This window comes from Enhydra lutris, unplaced genomic scaffold (genome assembly GCF_002288905.1).
Source record: "Enhydra lutris kenyoni isolate GAN:26980312 unplaced genomic scaffold, ASM228890v2 scaffoldscaffold32, whole genome shotgun sequence".
NCBI lineage: Eukaryota > Metazoa > Chordata > Mammalia > Carnivora > Mustelidae > Enhydra > Enhydra lutris.
In genome coordinates this window covers 15,533,237-15,550,321 of record NW_019154116.1, presented here as the reverse complement: position 1 = coordinate 15,550,321, position 17,085 = coordinate 15,533,237, and the positions used below count along the sequence as shown (strand labels likewise).

The following is a 17,085-nucleotide window of genomic DNA, read 5'->3' as shown; positions in this document are numbered from 1 at the left end:
AAAAAAAAAAAGAAAGAAACAATTAAAAAAAGAAAACCAATAAAGAAAAAAAATATAAAAAGGAAAAAATATATATATATATATTAGATAAACTAGTTAAAAAACGTTAAAAAAGAAAAGGGTAAAAGTTAAAAAAATTTAGCAGAAGAAGAAAAATAAATTGAAAAAAAAAAGAAAAAGAAAAAAAATTAAATTAACTGCAAGGCTAAAGAATCATGGGGAGAAAGCCATGAGTTCCGTGCTTTGCTTTCGGAATTCCGCTGCTCTCCTTGGTATTGAAACTGTACTCCTTGGTAGGTGAACCTGGTCCTGGCTGGGCTTCTTGTTGATCTTCTGGGGGAGGGGCCTGTTGTAGTGATTCTCAAGTGTCTTTGCCCCGGGCGGAGTTGCACCGCCCTTACCAGAGGCCGGGCTGAGTAATCCGCTCGGGTTTGCTTTCGGGAGCTTTTGTTCCCTGAGCGCTTTCCGTAGAGTTCCGGAGGGCGGGAATGAAAATGGCGGCCTCCCGGTCTCCGGCCCGGAGGAGCCGAGAGCCCGGGGCCCCACTCCTCAGTGCGCCCTCAGAGAACAGCGCCGATTTACTCCCGTCACCCTGCCTCCGGCCGCGCTCCGAGCTGACCGAGCCTGCAACTGGTTCAAGGTAACCCCAAGCTTAGAGCTTACTCCTCGGCTCTGTCTCTGTAGCCGGCTTCCCTGTTCTAATACCTGTAAGCTCTGCGACACTCAGACACCCCCGATCCTTCTGTGACCCTGCGGGACCTGAGGCCACGCTGACCCTGCGTGGGCTTCACCCCGGTTAAGCCTCTGGAGCGATGTCCCTCAGCGGAACAGACTTTTAAAAGTCCCGATTTTGTGCTCCGTTGCTCCGCCGCTTGCCGGGAGCCGGCCCCTCCCCCCGCGGTCTATCTTCCCGTCGCTTTGGATTCACTTCTCCGCCAGTCCTACCTTTCAGAAAGTGGTTGATTTTCTGTTTCTAGAGTTGCTGTTCTTCTTCTCTTCGATCTCCCGTTGGATTTGTAGGTGTTTGCAATCTTTAGATAAGCTATCTAGCTGATCTCCCGCTACCTGAAGTAGTCTCAGCCTGCTACTTCTCCGCCATCTTGACTCCTCCCTCAACAAGTAAAATCTTAAAAAAAAAAAAAAAAGTCATATTTCTTTATACTTTCTGGAACTACATAGCTTTCTTCTCCCTCAAACTTCACAACTAATGCTTCTCCTGATTGGCTTTCTCTTCCTCTTCCTTAAAGTTTCAGTGGGCTTTTTTTATGTTCTTTATTACCTGCATTCCCTCCCGCCTCCAGAAATTATATTTGGGCTTGAATGTTTGAGAGTCACCTCTCTGTGAATGAAAAACTGTACAATAATAGGAAGACTAGGTTTTACTTTCATCTCAAAGTATTTTCCAATGCTCCATAGATGGATAACTTGTTCTGAAGGGATGAAGTCCAAAGAACATTTTCTGGAGCAAAAACAACTACAACAGCAGCATAAGAAAACTTACCCTAAGGGCGCCTAGGTGGCTCAGTGGGTTAAAGCCTCTGCCTTCGGCTCAGGTCATGATCCCAGGCCACCTCAGGCTCTCTGCTCAGCAGGGAACCGGCTCCCCCACCACACCTGTCTCTCTGCCTACTTGTGATCTCTGTCTGTCAAATAAATAAATAAAATATTAAAAAAAAAGAAAACTTACCCTAATCATGCCAGTCCACTGGTGAAGTAGACTGCTGGTAAATTCAGAAAATAGATGCTTTTGTTGTCTGTTATCAATGTGTATGCATTCTTTCAGTAAACTTTCTCTTCTGAGGACACACACATATGTATATATATGCATATATAGACATATATTCTCATGCATGTATTTATTATCCATTATCCATGAAATACACATTCAGACTCATATTGCATTTCATCAAATTTAGGATGCCATTGATTTGAAGCTGTTTCACTGTTTTGTTTATTGTTATAAGTATCAATGTATATTAATAAATAATATTGTTTATTACTAAACAATATTTATTATTATAAGTTGTTATATATTAATTTGTAATATGAATACATAATAATATACTACATTATGTGATATGGTAGGTATACACACTATATATATTGCATAAGTACTAAACTACATATATTAATGTATATAAATGCTACATATATAAACACTATGTACATATATATTATTGATATATATATAAATACTATATATTCTATTTTCACAGACTGTTAGGAATTCTACAAGCACTGGACATCTTTCTGGCCTGAGTTTTTTTGTTTTGTTTTGTTTTGTTTTAATGGGAGCTTGAGAAGATGGGACAATGGAATTAGGTAATAGATAAAAGAGCTATGTAGCAAGTCAAAGTATATATTATTTCATAGAAAGACAGGATTCTATGCAGTGCATTGGGGAGGAGGAGGGAGGGAGAAGCTGGTATCTTTCAGCAAGATACTGGAAAAATTAATGGATAGTCACAATACACATAAAGTCAGAAACAGAATTAGTACAGACAAATCTTGGACCTTGAAACAATTACTTAGGTTATGGTAAAATTTGACACTAGATGGATATTATATTCATTTTCCATTGCTGATGTAGCCAATTCTCACAAATTTAGTGGCTGAAAGCAACACAAATTAATTATTTCACAGGCCTGATGTTTAGAAATTCCAGGTGAATCCAGGTGGACTCAGCTAGTTCCTCTACTTAAAGCCTCTTAGGATTGAAATCAAGGAATTGTCTGGCCTAGAGTTTATCTGGTACCTCTGAAGAAGAATCTCCTTTTAAGAAAATTTGGGTTGTTGGCAGAATTCAGTTCCAAGCAGTCATAGAACTGAGGTCCTGTTCCTTTGCTGGCTGTCCACCAGAAATTGTTCTCAGCCATCCGCATTCCCTGGTTTATGGACTCCATCTTCCCAGACACCGACAGCAAGTCACTCTCCTCCTGCCTTACATTCTCACCTCCAACAAGAGAAAGTTCTCTTGTTTCTAAACATCGTGAGATTAGATTGGGCCCAACTCTGTAATCCAAGGGAATGGTCCCTATCTTTTAAGTTCCATAAACCTAATTGCATCTGCAAAATACCCATAGCATATTTGGAAGAACCATTCTGCCTATCATGTATATATACATCATGCCAAAATTGTAGAAGCAGGATTTACTGAAAAATACTAGTCTAGTGTGACATTAACATGATGCATTTGAGTGCTTTATTTCGTCTTATAACTCTGTCATTTGAGTCCCCTCCTCATTCCCTAACTGCTAATATAATTGAAATTATTATAATTTTCTGTCTTCTACACTTCATTCTGTGCTCAGGAAGACTGGAGGTAGCCTCTTGTAGAATATGAATCATGTTTGCATGGTGCCTAAAGGGAAACCGTGCACTCAACCCACATTCTGTTTATGTAACTATTAGAGTTCTGCACTTTGGAGATGTTTGTCATTAAATACCACTAGTGCATTTATAGAATAAATCAGCACCTTTGTTTGCACTTTTGTTTGGTAAGTTCTTATATGCTTGAGTTAAATAAAAAATATATTTTTAAAAATTTGGCATATGTTTATTCATTTTTGAACAAATATTTATATACAGCACCTGTCATGATTTCTACTATGTTCTAGATACAAGAGGTACAGCAGTTAGCCTAGACAATTCATCTGGTCATTTGGAATTTACATTTTATATATCAATTTTTGATAGACCAAAGTGGTATGGGAGAACAGAAAGATTTTTTCCTTTTTTTTTTTAACTTCTTAAAAATTAAATGTTTGATGTAGCAGCCATAAGGAAAATTAGTTCTAGAAACACCACTTTTTTAAAAGTTCAATTAAAGAAAAAATAATTTCCAGTTTTCCTTCCACTAGCATTTCAGAGGCTATTGACTTATTGCTTGAGGCTACAGGTAGGAATTTAATGATGCTGAAGATCTTTTGTTATGGCAATTAAGTCATATCAATCTAATTGGTGTCTATTAAATATTTTCACCCAGGGTTTTTACATATTGGTGGAGGAGCCCCCGTCATGAGCCCTGGTGTTATACCACAGGTAAGTCTTTAAAGAAGAACAATGTTGGGTGGTACATGCTACTATATATCAAGTCCTATAATTCAACAATAATTTTAAGAATGTGCATTGCTATAAGGGTAAAGAGATTTTTATTATTTTTTTAAAGATTTGTGTAATTTATTTGATAAAGAGAGAGACTGAGAGAGAGAGCACGAGCAGGGAGGGAAGAAGAGGAAAAAGCAGACTCCCCTGCTTAGCAGGGCCCTGCCTGATGCGGGGCCTGATCCCAGGACCCTGGGATCATGACCTGAGCCGAAGGCAGACACTTAATCAACTGAGCCACCCAGGGGCCCCAGATTTTTAAAAATTAGAACTATTAGTCCACAAATAGACATATACTTATGTGAGCCCTTGATTTATTAAAAAAAGAAAAAGACGGCACTGCATGCAGTGGGAAAAAATAGTCTCATCAAAAAGTTGTTTGGGTTCATCTATGTCTATATGAAAGGGGTGAGATATCTTACCCCACACCACACATGCAAACTAACAACAATAAATTCAGTAGATTTTGTGATAGAAATGCAATACAAAATAGTAAATTATGGATATTTGAGGATAACATACATTTCATGACCATAAGACTGGCAAAGAATTCTTGCACCAGACACCAAAAGGAAAAGACTGATAAATTGAATAATAAAGATAAGAACTTCTGTTCATGAATTACACAATTAAGAGAATTAAAAAAAAAAAAGCCACAGGGTGGAAAAATATTTTTTGAATAAGTATTGCCAACAAAATACTAATATCCAGATCATATAGAGAATATAGGCTCAGTGTCTTCAAATAAATTAGAAAATAGAAAACTAAATGGTCTAGAGGTTGGAAATGGCAGTTTACAAAATAAGAATAGCTAAAATGTCAATGAATGTATGAGAAGAAAAATAAAACTTGTCATGATGCGTCACTACACCATCACTGGAACATGAACACACAGCCTATGTGGGGCAGAAGGGTTGGGGCTGAAAATATTAAGTGTTAGTGAGGAAATGGAGCAATTAAAATTAACGAACAGTGTTTGTGTAATAAGTCAATAGTTCGACAAGTCCACTATAATGAACATATGTATAACCTATGACTCAGAAATTTCACTCTGGATATAATAACAATGCATACAAACACAGACCAACGGATATGTACAGGGATACTCATAAAAGCAGTATCTGTAGCATCTCTCATCTGGAAAAACATACTTATCATAAGTACACTGGTTAAATAAATTTTGGAATATTCATTCAATGTAATACTGAATAGACTTTGAATGGACCACTAATCCAACCATGGCATGGATAAATCTTGTAAAAAATCTTAATACACAATAATAAATATTGTATTATTTAATTTATATAAAGTTTAACAACAGGCAAAACTAAGGCATGGTGGTTATCCCAAAGGAGAATTTGTGGCAGGCTACAAAAGGACTGCTTTGCGGGGGCTGGAATGTTCTATTTCTTTATAAGGGCAGAGGTTATCTAGGTGTGATTATTCTCTGTTTAGAAATTGTTACTGTGTACTAATTTGTGTAAACAAGGCTACATATGATTTGTTGTTTTATATGTACTTATGTCTGTGTGCCTATATTCACACTTTAGTTCAAATTAAAGGAAACAATAATGTACAGATTTTGGGCCTGTATGAGCCAAGTAAATTTTGAATTCCTAACCTCTTATATTGTTATGTTATATTGTTCTGACATTGGACAAGTTACTTTAACCTCTCTGAGCTTGCTTCCTCATTATTAGGAATATATTAGGAATTATTAGGAAAATTAGGAATATATTACTTAACTAAAATATCTGTGAATCATAAAACTACTATCATCTTTACATCTTTTTACGTGCCAGTCTTTGTGCGTTAGGTGTGGAATTGCACCCAACCCTGCTGATGATACCAGGAGGAAAGAGCTGATACAGTCTCTACTTTAGGCATGAAGACATGCAGGGTTCAAAGTAATCAATTATCTCCTTTACAAGTCTTAGAGTGAGTGAGTGAAAAAGCCACCATCTTTTTTTCTTATACAGTTTATCATATGACTGAATCTCATATTAAATTTTGCATGTTTTTGTATTATCACAGTGATCAACAATCTTTGGGTGACAGGTAGTAGAAAAACAGCTCAAACTGGTGTAGGCAAATGGGGGAGATTTTATCGCGAGTAAAGAAATTTGAAAAATAAGCTAGTGCCTACCTGGGAATTAGCAATGCCTGGAAAAAAATAATAGCCTGCTAACACGTGTCTCCCTGCTTGCTGTTAATCCACAGAGAAGAATTCTAAATACATTGGTTTGGGTCCTAGACCCTCCCCTGTGGCCATAGTATGGTAGTATTATGACTAGCAGTCCCTAGTGAGACAACAGGAGGGAGAAACTACTCCTTAAATGTATACATGTGTGTTCCCTGAGTTGTATTTGTATATTAGGGGTGGGTTCTGGGAATACAAATCATACATGCCCACCACAAGCACTAGCATGGAAATAGCCAAGGAGTGTCACCTGTTACCATCACTTGCATCATGTTCAGAAGAAGATATCCTTATCTTTATCTTCTAAGCGTTTCTTCATATTTATTTCATATTTCATATGTCTTTTCTTCCACCGTATTCTTTTTGTCATTTCTTTAAAAATACTGTGGATATTTTTATTTCTAGAATTCCCAGAATTTAAGGGTCTTTTGAGACATTTTCTTTGTGGCCAGCTGTCTTAACTGAAGAATACAGAGAAGATATAGACAGGAAATTATGCGTCTTAGATGAGAGGGAAAGTAACACTCATCAGGTAGTAAGGAGCTAAATAGGGCTCATCCCTGATAACATTTTTATAAAAGATCTATGGCTTCCTCACTCTCTTTGTCATCAAAGTGTGTTTCAAACTGCTGACAGTAGGGCTAAATCAGGAGTGGAAGTCAGATTGATCATATAATTGCTTTTATACAGGGCTCCTTGGTGTGTCTCTGCTTGAATACTAATCTTGAATTCAAAATCCAAAGACAAATACTCTTTTGTTTACTCATTATCAGAGATTAGGCATGTGGGTTTAGCTAATCTGTAGCTGTCTCTAATGTCCCAATGGCCTAAGGAAATTAATGACTTCCTAAATAAGTCAGAACAATAGGGGGATGTGTTAAAGTAATAGTTCTCATCCTTGAGTGAGCAGTAGAAATGCATTGGCAGCTCTTAGAAATAAGATGCCAGTCTTCATAACAGACCAATTAAAACATCATCTCCGACCACATGTCCTGGAAATAGCATTTTCTAAATTGCTCCCTAAGTGATTGAAAATTTCCCCAAATATTACTTAAATCTTAAGAGAAATAAGATATCTAGTTATAAACCCCTGCATTAATGCCAGAAAGAATTGAGCTCAATAAATATTACGTTTTTTTCCCCTGTTTACTTTAACATACTTTGGAAATATTTTTATTTTATAGCATTTGAATTTTTAAGCAGAGAGGAGAAATGGTTTGGATTTCCCTCCCTCCTCTTCGGTTCATAATACTAATGAATCTGAGCACAAATGCTGAGTCAAACCTCTGTCTTTTTTTCATTTGTCTCAGCTGAGTAGAGAGAAAATGTACACCAGTTAGGGAAAGGAAAAAAAAAAAAAAAAAGAAAGAAATCCCAAAATGCTGAACTTGCTTTTGCTAAAAGTAGAACCAATTACTTTCCTGGCTTTTCTACAAGCATAAAATGTAGCTGATGTTCAACCAAGTTTCAAATTACAGGCACGAGCTGGTCTTACATGTAAGTCTTAATCACCTGTGGCAATGTCATTTCTAGGTCATAAACATGCTTTGTCAGCAATTACTTACTTATTTTTTCCGAAGAGCCTATCATTTACAGTATACCTATATATGTGTCCATCAAATTCATAACGCTTTTGTAATAATACAAACATAAATGCATGTCTGTGCATTCCTAGATGCATCTCATGTTTTTCTTCAAATAGCTAGATCCTTCCTTCTCTATATGCAACTAGTAACAGTTTCATTTTCTTAAAACTTTCTCCTTATAAGAATTTTGCTTTGTTTCTCATACACATGCACACACACGAACATATATACATGGTCCTTCATGAAATAGAGGTCAAATATTTCACTAGTAAACTTTACTTATATTCATTTATATGGACTTATGCCCAGAGTTACTTTTTTAAAAAATTAAATGATACGTATAAAATATGTCCTTTAAGAGCAAGAAGGTTAAATAAAGACTCCAGCATTACAATAGGTCGGTGCTATTGTTGTAATGTGTTACATATATGTCTCTGATTGTGTTACACACATAGGATGTTCTCAGTAAATTACTACATAACAATCAAATGATAAAATAAATAAAGACAAATTAATGAGTGAATCAATATTTCTGGATTTTCTGGTGTACACAGAAGTAGGTGTTAGGAAAAAATGGATAATTTTATTTATGCTCATGCTTTCTAAAAAAAAATTCTGGTGGAAATAAAATAATGTGTTTAAGTTGCCTTCTTATAAATACCATTGAGCCACACAAATATTTGAAGATTTCCACAAATCCAATATAAACAAATATTTAATCAAAACATAATAGAATTCTAGATTCAGAGCTATATATTTCTCATTTTATTTCACTTATTAAACTAGAAGACCAACTGCAAGACTTTAATCAGATAAAATTATACAACTTTATTGAAAGATACTATAATAGACATAACTTAAGAGAGATAGATACTATGCTATGAATAGGAAGAATACATTAAAGCTGTAGATTTTCTCTAAATACATAGTTAATGCATTGTGTAGGCTTCAAAACACAGTAATTCATGGAGCTTACTAAGAAAATTCTCAAGGAGCACCTGGAAGGCTCAGTTGGTTAAGTGGCTGACTCTTGATTTCCGCTCAGGTCATGATCTCAGGGTCATGAGATCAAACCCCATGTGAGGCTCTGAAGTGGGCATGGAGCCCACTTGAGATCCTCTCTCTCTCCCTCTTCCCCTCCCTTCCCTGCTCTCTCTCTCTCTTTCAAAAACAAAAATAATAAATATATAAGAAAATTATCAAATATGTAAAATATTGATATAAAGAGGTAATTTCTGAAAAGCATCAAGAGGGACAACTAGCTATTTATTCATCATACCAGGATTTATTATGAAGCAATATTAAGGTTGATATTGTGGCATTAACTCAGGATTCATCCATGAAGTAAAATCGACATCCCATAAATAGGCAAATTTGGTAGATGACAAAAGACACTTGTCAGGTTAAGGAAAGATGGGACAGTTGAAAAAAAAAATTGAAGCTGGAAAAAAAATGATATAGAAAAAATATGGCCTTGATTTAACAACGCATGCACTATTCAAAGATCAACTTCAGATGGAATAAAGTCTTACAGGCAGAAACATCACCAACAACAGAAAAACAAACAGAAAAAACCTTAGAAATACTGATTAGTAAATAGAATTGAAACCTTTTATACATTGGGCTCTTGAAAGATTTTATAAGACATAGCAAAGTTAGTCATAAAAAAATATGATGGTGCATGTACCTAGACTTAATTGAGAAAATAATAGAAGAGAGAAGAAAGGAGAAATTCACGGCTTATCTTTGGGTCATAAATTTTAATATTTTAAAAAATACTGTTTTTTCCTATTTAATCTTAGAAGCAGTCACTGATTCCTTGAACTTTCCTTCTGGAATGCAAGCTCCAGGAGAGTGAGAGCCCGGTCTCTGATCACTACCATATCCGGTGCGGATTTGGTGCTTAGTACTTGCGGGCACTGAATGACCATTGAAGATGGTGTGATTCTGTTGTTTGACAATCTAACATTCGCCTAGGAACTAATACCTATGGAATAATTCATTAAGTTTATTTGTCAGACTAATGCACCTTAGAACAAATAATAGATATTCTGTAAGAACATCAAAAAATAACTGGGGTAAATAATGGAAGAAAACTGACAGCTGTAGGTTAAGGAAAAGTTATAAATGTTAGGAATATGTTTAGGGGCAGAAAATATATTTTTTGTATTAAACACTCAATTAAGGATCTATTAAGAGAAATGTACAAATGGGAGAGGGGACCTTACTCTTGCTTAAGAAATCTCAAAGGTTTAAAGGTGTTTTAAAATAATGTAAATTGCAAATCTGGCCTTTCAAAATACCAGACCCACATCCCACATTTATAATTTATATTTCACTTAGGAGTTTATATGCTTATTTTGTCTGACAAAATGTACTGGGAAGGAATAAATGGGGGGGGGTTACTTTTTATCATTTGGCTGGCTGAGTAACTCAATTTTCCTTTAAATGCTTTTAAAAATGTGTTATATAAGTATGCATTTATAAAAATATTAAAACATACTATAACATGTAAGTCCAATGTATATTTTAATAAACATCCAGTTGTATCAAAAATATCGGACAGTAGAGTACGATTTTCTAATTACAATGAATATGAAATTTCATATGATTTTTTTTCACCTCAATGCCTCTTCATGGTAATTTAATTATGAGAAACTGGGTATTATCTCTAATTAACAGGGCACGTTTAAATTGATTTAAAGATAAAAATGGATGATATTAATGTTCACCCAGTTCATGCTTTATACCTTGAGTTCAGATAAAGATAACATATGAGACATCTTTCAGGGTAGCCATTTGTCTGAGCTTTTAACTGGCCTTGAATTATCTCTCACAGATGGCCTGGTTATTAAGCAGATGGCTGTTCCCTTGACCTTTAAAATCTTTGTTTTTCTTTTCATAATTACCTGTGGTTTATAACGAATCAAATTCTCCATTTTATGTAACTACCTTTTATATTCCTATCACGTGTTTGCTCCAAAATATTACTTAAACAAGGAGAAAGAGCACACATATTTGTAAGTAGATGTCAATAAAATGCATTTTCTATTGGGGAGGGAATTTTAGAGGGGAATAACTTTTCAGAATTAAAAAACATATCCATGTCCTATCACAGTGTGTGGATGGGACAGACACTTTTCCTCTTCCCATTTCCTTAAGCTAAAAATTTACCTCCCATAAATGTAATATAGAAGGGAGAAAAAGACGGGCAGTAGTGGGAATAAATACCTTATTTTCCCTAATGAAGACAGAGGACCTTTTATAAAGGATCTATGATTTGATCTGGTTATAGAGGGTTGTTTTGAACACTTATCTAGGCAGTGTGTCCAGGTGTGTCCCTAACATTGCATGGGACACCTGTGTTTGCTCAGGGACTCATTGTGCAATGCTCGGTGACCATGTCAAGTGAAATCTGAGAAATATAGACTGGTATTTGGTGTCACTTAGGTATTCCTCGTCTACTTGTTGATGGAAGTGTTTGAAATTTCTCTCTAGTGGGCTAACTTTTGCAGATTCTTGAGCGACATGTAAGCAAAGCAAAATGTGACAGCAACTATGACCTTGAGGGATTTGGGAAATTTTCTGTCATTAAGAATCTAAACTAATAAAATGGCTCAGTAATGTCTCCCAGTCCCAGGTCCACCATTTCATACAACACTGTTGAAGCAGCCGTTTCACCGTTGGAGACTGTGAGCGTCATCAGGGCTGCATGAGTCACTTGGCAGCTTGAAAGGACACTGTGGATAGGATCTACCTCCCTCAAGTCCATGGGGAATGCAGGAGAAAAGTGCAAAGTAAACCTGTTAGAACATTGAAAATACACCTGGCAGAGCTTGCCTTGGTCTGGGTTTTACGCTGTTTGACTCTTTTTGTGTAATCCTAGGTCAGACATTCGTTACTCATCTTTACATCTATACCTCGGCATCTTCTCCACATCTCACATCGTCTGTTCCTGGCCTGTTCTGTAGTGGAGACGGGTCCTTATCTCTCATTCCCAGTTCTTTTACACTTCTGCTCTGAATCCTGGCTCATAACCCAATACCTGTGTTCTTTCCTTTCAGGTAGCATCCCAAATATGGCACACTAATTGCCTATTTCTCAAGTCGTATGATATAATTGTTTTCTCAAAATTTGACAAGCCAAAACAGTTGGTATTAAGATTTTTACACTTTGCAAGATACCAAATTATCCCTTTCAACCTTACTTGCCTTACATTTAACAAAATCATATAAAAACTTATTATCATTTTTAAAAAATATTTTATTTATTTATTTATTTGACAGAAAGAGAGAGAAAGTACACAGCAGGGGGAGCAGTAGGCAGAGGGAAAGGGACAAGCAGACTCCCTGCTGAGCAGGGAGCCAGATGTGGGGCTCAGTTCCAGGACACTGAGATCCTGACCTGAGCTGAAGGCAGATGCTTAACCCACTGAGCCAACCAGGCACCCCATCACCATTTATTTAACTAGATGCTTCCATATAACTTATTTCTTTTTTAGAAATGAACATTTGTGGTAAACATCACAAGCACAGTATTTTATCCTGAATGATATTGGATTGCTTAAGTCGACCCATTTAAATGTACTCATCTCTGGGCACCTGGGCGGCTCAGCAGTGAAGCTGCTGCCCTCCTCTCAGGACACCATCTCAGGGTCCTGGGATCAGCCCCACATCGGGCTCCCTGCTTAATAGGGAGTCTGCTTCTTCCTCTCCCTCTGCCTGCCACCACCCCCTTGTCCAAACACACTCTCTCTCAAATAAATTAATAAAATCTTAAATAAATAAATAAATGCATGCACTCACCTCCTCAATAAGTAGTATCACAGGGTGGTGAGGGTCGAACTTGGAGTCTGTCTGGGTTTATATACCAATTCTGCCTCGTAGTAGCCAGAAGATTTTTGGCAAAATAGTTAACATTTCTGCTTTAAGTTTCCTCTTCTGTAAACCATGGTCTCTAAAAGAGCCTGCTTCATATAGTTCCCGTGATGATTGTGTTGGCACAAGTAAAGCACTCAGAGTGATGCCAACACAAGGGAGGTGCTTGTGTTTACCGTAACCAAAGCCGTCATTTGAATTCCTTTTTGTTTAATGCCTACCGTATACCCACATGATCTCTTCTGATACTACAAACTATCAGATAGATTTAGATTTTCTGATTTACAGACACTCAAGCCAGGGATATTAAGAGATATTAAATGGTAAACTCCGAAGTTTGCCTTTTGTCTTCCCATTTGTATTTGTAAATATTTTTTCGTTTTGAAATAGTTTCCCAGTCTTCAGTACATTGATTTTCTTGCTTTATTAAGTTCATTGCTGAAAGTTTTCAACTTTCTAAGAGTTAGTATTTAACTTGCTGGTGAACCCAGATTGTCTTGCACATTTCATGCCAGAAAAGGAAAGGTACTTTTTTTTCCTAAAGCAAGTTAGTCCTTATCTTGATCTCAGTTTCTTCAATTGTATAATGGGTTACTTTAAATGGATGATTCTTAGATCCTTTCTAAGCCGAATTATTTGTGCTGATATAATCTATATTCGTATGTGTCTTCCTCTATTGTCTTTGGTTAGGCTCTATGTGCAATTTGCGTGGACTCATATCATATCAATAATCATAGCGTATCAATGTGTGCTAATTGTCAAAACATTTCCACTGGAAAATTATAAGCATTATTTATGCTAGCCTTGATCTAAATGAGACAATCTTTTATATAGATATTAACATATATATTAATACATAAAAATATAATTTTTAAAAAGCTACATATTAAATATACATTCTTGGAATTTGCAGAGAAAAAGGGTAAAATTATTGTAATTACATTGATCCTCTATATGTGCTTTTTAACTCATTATAGAGTTGTTTTCTCATCACCGAATTATAATTGCCTCATCTAAAATAGTGTAGTATACTATAACGCTTATTTGGAGTTATAATATCGACTTTTAACTCATCTCATACATTTATAATGTGATCTCTCTCATCTAGTTGAATGGCTTTAACTACATATATGTGGTAATGATTTGTATTGAGAAAAGTATGAATATATATGTATATTTTGTCTATCACATACTTTTGTCTGGCGTATATGTCCTAATGCCTAAATAATATGTCTATTTGGATATAACAGAGCATCCAAACATTACATCCAAAAAATTTTATTCCACCTCAAAACCTGTTTTTTTACATTATTTATCTTTTAAATACTAGCACCATATTCAGCTCAAGTAAAAATCAATGGTTTTTGTTTTCTTCTCCTCCCTTCTCATATGCAAATGATCAGAAATATCTCTCCTCCCTCTCTTTCTCTCTATTTTTTTTTTTTTTTACAAAACCTACCATATTATTTTTAAATAACGTTTTTGGGTTTAGCTATATATTTTTATTTAAATTAAATTAATTAACATGTTGTGTATTACTAGTTTCATAGGTAGAGTTCAGTGATTCACCAGTTTATATACTACCCAGTGCTCATTACCTCACATGCCCTCCTTAATGTCCATCTCCCAGAAATCTCTGTTCTCATGGTCTGACAGCATCTGATCCCGTCTTGCTCCCTCTCCTGCTGCTGTGCTGTCTCAAGCCATTATCTCACACTGGCACCATAGCAGTAGTCTTCTCCCAGGCCTTCCTGATTCCTCCTTTCTCCATCTCCAGTTCTAAGTTCTCTGCAGAACAGCCAAATCAACTTACTGAAATTGGGAGTTCTTTGCATCAAGCATGCCAAGTTTCCCCTTTAAAATTAGAATGAATTTGAAATGAATGACTGTAACCTGCCTATGAAATCACCTAAGATATAGTCTCTTCTTCTTCAACACTTGTCCTTCTCCTCCATCACTCATCCTCATTCATGACACTCACGCATACTAGTCATCCTTCAGCGCTTAATATGACCAGAGAGTTCACACCTCTGAGTCATAGGCATTATCCATTTTTCTAGCACGCAACACTTTGCCTCTGGGTCTCCTCATGGTTGCTTCTCATGACATATTCTCTTAAATGCTCCCCTTCCTAAACCCAGTTTTATTTACGTCCAAGATTTTTCACAATGTGAAGTTCAGTTGGTTTATCTCTTACTTGGGTGTTTATATCTTCTGCTGGAGAAGGAAAGTTCACTGAGGTCAGTGACTATCTTTACCTCAACTTTAGCACCTCACTTTCAGCAGTCAGATTAGTGTGTCACAGAAAACAAGCACTCAAGAAATATTTATTTAATAAACAACTAGTCTTTCATTTCTATATATTTATAAGCTACTATTCTTTTTATTTTTCCAGATAACTGTCCTAAGAGTACTTTGAATTTCTAGGTGATTTTGGTCATTTTCTAAACTATTGTGTTCATATGGAATCAAAATTCTGTTATTCTAATATAACAGTTGCACTAATATTTTGATGTATATACTTATGAGAAATAAATTTGCTATTTTATCTCATCACTTAAACATTTTTAATAGTGCCATTATAAAAAATTAATTCTTAGGTGATATTTGTCTTCTACTTATGATCATCCTGTATATGAGGAAGAACATTCCAAACACCTTATATATACCTAGATTTGTTATGTTGCACACACTTCCTCTTCTGTTTCAGATGAAGTTCATTATGTGCCATAAAGTCAGAGAAAATGAAATCTATTTATACCAGTATATTTCTCATTAACTTAGCCTTTTGATTTTAGGCATAATAAAAATATAATAAAACTATAAATTTTATAATATTCCCTAAAAAATAAGAGTTGCTTTCCTCCACAAAAAGAGGAAGTTGAAAAATATACTAATTGTAACATTATTTTGCACGTTTCATGAAGGTCACCATTAAACATGGGAAATTAAATGGCTTAGACAAATGTTTTTGGCAAATACATGCATACATATCAGGACAATGGCTTATTTGGATCTGAAAGATGGGATCCATTTCTATATCTACCAGTTTCTAACCATGTTGAGCTCATGCAAATCTACTTAGCTTTTCATTGGTGAAATGGTAACAACACAACCTGTAAAGTTCTAGAGAGGATGAATCATGGGCAAAATACATGGGACATTCCCTATCACAGGTATTTAATAAAGATCCAATTTGTATTCTCTATTATTATTAGTTTATTTTTGCTATAGGCATTGTCCGTCATTGGATGTATGCTATTGGTTGCACAAAAATCCCATTAGATTCTCCTGTACAAATGATCAAAGACCAGCAGCACTGACCCCATCTCACTCCGTCTACTGCTGTTATGTTGGTTCAATCCATTATCTCATCCTGGGACCATGGAAAATGTTACCTTAAGTAAAGTTCAGGTCAAAGGCAAGCCTTATGGAAGCAGTGGTTATTATCACTATGAAGCACATATGATACATGGACATAAACAACATTGGGAAGTGTGTTAGCAATGAACAACTAAAGAAAACAAAATGACAACCTAAAGTAGTTCAAGTCTCAACTGAAGTCAGAATCTGAAACCCTGCAATGAAAAATCCTGCTTTAGAGAATTTCTGGTTGTTATCCCTTTACTGAAGCAAAGGAATAGAGTTCCTGATACTTGATGTGCAACTTGAGAACACAGGAAGCAATTTAAAATAGGTCACAGTACTCCTGTGCTCTGTGACTTAAGTTGATATCACTTTCCATGTTTTACTAAAGAGAGAAATTGATTATCTTACCTGAACATCACAGAATCCACTTTATAAATGATACTGTGCTTACAGGACCCGATAGGCAAAAATATGAGGTTCTTCAGCTACTTTCCTTGAGTATATGCATGAGAGAAAATGGAAATACCACCCCACCCCCCTGAATGAATGGGCCTGCTACCAAGTTGGAAACTGCTTTATCAAGCCAAAGTAAAAAACTCAATGATACACTTTGTGCTGATTTTCCTATGAAAAAGAAAGAAAGAATATTTGAGGGCCTCACTGATTTTTAGGGGAATGTTTGCAATGTTAGGTTGTGCAGCTTTGACCTATTTAAGTCTTTGAATAGGTCCCAGAGTAAGAAAAAATTATTTAACTAGCTTAGGGTGCAATCCAAAGAAATTTTTCACTTTGCCCTCATGACCAATTTGATCCAGTTCTACTCAGATTGCATGTGGCAAAATGCCAGGCAGCATGCAGTGTAGAGTCTGTGGTGAGCTATGATAGAATGTGCTAGGTCAAGTACCTGAGTTTTTGAAGAAAAGCCATACCCTCTTTGGCAAAAACAACA

At 35.9% G+C, this 17,085-nt stretch overlaps 1 pseudogene; it reads right to left on the bottom strand.

Moving 5' to 3' along the window:
• Positions 1–11,818, bottom strand: part of LOC111153414 — a 66,403-nt pseudogene extending 54,585 nt beyond the window's left edge.
• Positions 11,819–17,085: the final 5,267 nt, after the last annotated feature.